At 39.0% G+C, this 5,563-nt stretch overlaps 1 pseudogene; it reads left to right on the forward strand.

Moving 5' to 3' along the window:
* Positions 1 to 4,801: 4,801 nt before the first annotated feature.
* On the forward strand, positions 4,802 to 5,344 carry LOC116875656 (annotated as a pseudogene).
* Positions 5,345 to 5,563: the final 219 nt, after the last annotated feature.

Genomic DNA, 5,563 nt, shown 5'->3' on the forward strand with positions numbered 1-5,563 from the left:
AAAGAAGAAACAACTCAGTTGCCAGGGGGTCTCAACGGGATAACAGCAGCAATGAAGATCAAGGGCAGATCCTGATAACTTACGCAGCCCTAAGAGAAGGCTCTAAGTCCTCTCAATTTATAGGACCACCCTTGTTAAGAGTAGCCTCACTTCTGGAGCCAGGCTGTACAAACACAAGTAAGGGACCAATCTTTTCAAAACTCATTGAAGAACATACTCCAACATTTGAAACATTGAATTGTTTCCTCATTGAACCACTGCATTTTAATGAAAGTGTATCATCCAACTTTGTATTAAGCCAATGGGTTACAAAATTTCTTGCTCCTAGAAACTGGTTTAGACCTTTTATTTGTTTCTCAGAGCTTGAAACAGGGTTAATTAAATTAATAAATTAATCCTTGTAAATTTTAGAGTATTTTATAACACACTCCTATTCAAATATCTTTTGCCACCAATATTTTTTTTTAAGATTTTATTATTTATTTGACACACAGAGATAGAGAGATCACAAGTAGGCAGAGCAGAAGGCGGAGAGAGAGGGGGAAGCAGGCTCCCCACTGAGAAGAGAGCCCAATGCAGCACTCAATCCCAGGACCCTGAGACCATGACCTCAGCCAGAGGCAGAGGCTTAATCCACTGAGCCACCCAGGTGCCCCAACCACCGATATTTTGAGTACCTGAAATATAGCAGGTACCATGGCAGGTACTACAAGTGTCTCCTCTCCTGTTTGACAGGCAATTCTAATGTCATCTCTCCCAGTTTATGGATAAGGCACTTGAGTCCAAAAAAGGGTTGAAGTAACCTATCCATAATCACACAGTTGGAAAGTTATTAAATTAGAACCCAGACCCTATAATATTAAATTTTATATTCTTTGAATTATCTGAGTCTGCTTTTCCAGCCAAAACTCAATAACTATATGCAAAATAGGAAAGTGATATTTTGAGAATAATGAATCGGAGGCTAATTGGGGTAGAAAGACTGTAGGAAGCAGGAAATGAGGCAATGAAGGCCTAGCCACCTGCTATGCGCCTGAATAAAAGGTAAATGATGCATCTATCAAATCACTCATCATTCAAAAAGCATTTAACAAACACCTACATGCTCAGTGCTAAACAGATGGGGTTAGAGCAAGCACAAGTTTGGGGAGAGAACATGCCTGTGATGTCATGTGCCTTGACAGATATAAGAAATAAAGGCAGGTTGGAGCATCTAAGGGGCTCAGTTAGTTAAGCACCTGTCTTCGGCTCACACTCAGGTCATGATCCCAGGGTCATGGGATCAAGACCAGCACTGGGCTCCTTGCTCAGCAGGGAGACTGTTTCTCCCTTTCCCTGCTCTGCCTGCCACTCTGCCTGCTTGTGCTCTCTCTCTCTCTGACCAATAAATAAATAAAATATTAGAAAGAAAGAAAGAGAGAAAGGAAGAAGAAAGAGAAGCAAACAAGCTAACTAAAAAATCAAGTCGCCAATTCTACTTTAGGTATGTTATGCTGCAGTAAGAATGATTTATATAGACCACATATTTGTCAATTCAGTACTAGAATTCAGAAGAGGAATTATGTCTAGAAATAAATTATTGAGAAATTACATAGTGACATAGTTTAAACCATGACTACAAAGCCAGTCACAAAGATCTACATATTGTGTGATCCCAATTAAAAGAAATGTCCAGAATAGGCAGATCTATAGAAACAGAAAGTAGATTCGTTGTTGCTTAGAGCTGCAGGAAAGAGGTGGGAGATTACAGGGTGATGGTTGGGGAGTGCATGGTTTATTTTTCAGGTAATGAAAATTTTATAAAAAATGATTGTGGTAATGGATATGCACCCTGTGAATATGCTAAAAGCTATTGAATTGTACACTTTAAATAGTGCATTATATGGGTATGTGAATTATATCTTAATAAAGCTGCTAAAAATAAAGCTGTAATTATAGATGAGTTAGCAGAAGCATAAGAAATAAAGAAAATTCAAAGGACCAAAAAGACTGAGGAGTACTATAATTATATGGAAAGAAGAAGGCTATAAATAAGGAGGCAAACAATACATTCAAAAACCTTATTGAGCACATGTTCTAGAGTTGAAGTAAACTGAGTAAAAGGCACGTATGCAAAATTTTCTTAAGGGAAAAGGAGAATGGCAACTTTAAGTAGCTACAAGGCTCTGTCCAAATTCTAGAATTGTGGCAGACTAGGTGTGCTATCAATCTACATTATCTGAGAGTAGAGTGGCAGAGGGCAAATACAATCAAGCCCTTAGAAGGAAGCTTAGAGTCAAGAATGAGAGAGAACAAGAAGCAAATGCCAGGACCAAAGGGTCAAAAGCAGGATTGTAAAAGTAGGATGGAGTCCAGAGTTATAAACTCTCCAGAAAGAAGTTGGCTACTAACATAGGAGGCATTAAGTCATACAATTATTTCTTGAACATTAATTATATAATAATAAAGAACAAAAATCTTAATGTCCTTCCTGGTGGAATAGGAATAGTTGACTAGCAAAAGTAGAGATTTCTATAATCACCGATAAAAATGCCAAGTTCTAACTGGAGGAAATGCTAAAAACAAAAGTTACCAGGATCCTAAAAGACCATCGTGAGACAACTGTTATCATGGAGATAGTAAAGCCTATACTGAGAAAGCAATGCTTGTATTGTGATTTGAGAACTAAAAATAAATAAAGAGGTCTTTTGGGAAAATAGATGGGATACAAGGGATTGAAGAGTGCATTGTGAATGGGGCAAAGAAACTAAAGCGTTTCTTTCGTTGTTACAGACCATGTAGGGTCTTACAAGTCATCTAAAAGATATTTTCTTTTTTTTTCCTTTTTTCAAAAAATGTTTTATTTATTTATTTGACAGAGAGAGTGAGATCACAAGTAGGCAGAGAGGCAGGCGGGGGTGGGGGTGAGCAGGCTCCCCGCTGAGCAGACAGCCTGATACAGGGTTGATCCCAGGACCCTGAGATCATGACCCAAGCCGAAGGCAGAGGCTTAACCCACTGAGCCACCCAGGTGCCCCTGAAAGAGATCTTCTTTAACCGAAGAACAGTGGGAAATTATTGAAAGATTTTAAATGTGAGGAGGGGGGGTATGGCAATATAATGAAATTAACATCTTCAATATAAAGAACTAATTGAAGGGCACCTGGGTGGTACAGTCAATTGAGCTTTTGACTCTTGATTTAGGCTCAGGTCATGATCTCAAGGTCATGAGATGGAGCCTGACAGTAGGCTCCATGCCCAATAGGGAGTCTTCTTGAGATTCTCTCCTCTCTTTCCCCTTCCCCCTGGCTTATACACACTGTCTCTCTAAAATAAATAAATGAATTAAAAAAAAAAAAAAGAACTAATTGAAGACTGAGTGAATGCAGATAGATAGGATGTGATATCATCATCCAAGCAAAAGATCATGATAGCTTAGATAAGGGTGTTCGTGATTATGGTGGAGATGGAGAAAAAAGGGGCAAGGTCAAATAACATTTAAAAGGAAATTCTGGCAAGATTTGTTAAAGCACTGAATAAAGGGTGACAATGGAGAGAGAAAAGGCTTGATCTTGTGCTTTTGGCTTCTGTCACTGTCATTCTTTAGATAAGCAACAGTTAAAGGAGTGAATTGGAAGAGAAAGATAAGACCAGCTCAGTGGGTTAAGCAGCTGCCTTCAGCTCAGGTCATGATCTCAGGGTCCTCGGATCAAGTCCCCACATTGGGCTCTCTGCTTAGCAGGGAGCCTGCTTCCCTCTTTCTCTCTCTGCCTGCCTCTCTGTCTACTTGTGATCTCTCTCTGTCAAATAAATAAATATAATGCTTCGAAGAACTAGAGCTGGTTAAGATATTTATGAAGCTGTGGGTGAATGGCATATGAATATAAAAGTCTCATTTAATGACAGAGACTGTGATAGGCAAGATCAGGTAAAGATTTCCTTGCTTCAGACAAAAGTCCTCCGAATGTTTCTAAGCAGGGGAAATGAGTCAACCACAAGAAGAAATAGAGGAGGAAGGCAATCTCTGTAATTGCCACTCTGTGCAACCAGCTGAGCAATAAAGAAGAGATGAAAGGGGGAAAGGACTACTGAGCTGCATAAACTCACTAAAGATTTTTTCTATTATTTGGTTTTTGTGTTATCTCATCTCCCAAGTCCACAGCTTTCCACATTTGTCTAGTTTAAATTTGTTAGATAACTCTAGAAGACCAATATTCCCAGATTAAGACTGTTTATTTTGAAAACTAAACATTCACAAGAATATTCAGTTCACAGTCCTCGTTCAGATGTTTTTATTTTTGCTTATAGCGTTTAAAATAAAATTCTGGAAACCTAGACATATGGAGCTAGAAGTGACCTTTTTTTCATAATTCTTCACAATTTCTTCCCTGACAAGAACATAGCAAAATAATATACTTCTAAAAATTGAACTGTTGATTTATTATAAACCCATTTCAGTATTCCACATAAAATTACTTAGAAACATTATTTCTACAATGCCCTTATTATGTTATATGGTGCAATAATGAGGCATTTTCCTTTCCTATGGTGAAAATAGCATATAATTATGGGAATGTATTATTTATTCTCTAGGCTTAAATTGATCCTTTCTGATAGACATACCATACTTTGTGGCATTTACATTGGACTTTGAGGTGTAGACAGGAATATGAAATATGTTAAAATTAATGAAATACAAATTAAAGAAATATAAATCTACCTTGAACATAATTTAGTTTCTTTTGCACTATGACTTAGTTCATGTGGGCTATAAAATACCACAGACTGTGCAGCATATAAAGAACAGAAACTTGAGAGCAACATGCCTATGTTTTATTGTGACCACTACAACACCAATCTCAACCAGGACTGCCCTTCTGTGAAGGAGAAACATGGCATTGGTGGGAAACACAAAGAGAATGTGAAAGCCTACTCTCAGAAATGGGTGGAAGAATAAGCCCAGAGCCTGAGTGACAAAACAACTGCTATATTTCAATAAAAAAAGATACCTCTTACTCCTGCATGGGCAAGGATCCCACTAACCCCCAGTCTCCTGGATCCACCTCACCCTCATACAGTGCCGGTACCCCATATGGAGAGTCCGCCCATGATGCCAGTGATGGGCCTTCCTCCTTCTGGGATGATGCCAGTGGGACCTGCTCCTGGAATGAGTCTGCCTACGAGAAGCTACATGCCAGCATTGCCAGGATCCCCAATGAGGAGATCTCTTGCCCATCCCGTGATGGTACCCACGTGGCAAGTAATGACTCAAGATCAGACAGATGAGGAGCTGTTATTTAACAGCAGGACAAGGAAGACTTGTTCCTCTTTCCTATCAAAGAGAATAGTTTTGGCAGGGGAGTAGTGCGATTAAAAAAATTTTAAAAAGCAATTTTCATTTGTCTTGTGAAATGTGAAAATAAAATTGTCAACTGTTTTAGTTAAAACACACACACACACACACACACACACACATGGAAATGTATTTCTTACGGTCCTGGAGGCTGGCACAGTCTGAAATCAAGGTGCCAGCATGGTCAGCGGCAGGTGAGGGCCTTCTTCCAGTCGGAGATTTGTCATTGTA

Source organism: Lontra canadensis, unplaced genomic scaffold (genome assembly GCF_010015895.1).
Source record: "Lontra canadensis isolate GAN:19392208 unplaced genomic scaffold, GSC_riverotter_1.0 scaffold42, whole genome shotgun sequence".
Taxonomy (NCBI): Eukaryota; Metazoa; Chordata; class Mammalia; order Carnivora; family Mustelidae; genus Lontra; species Lontra canadensis.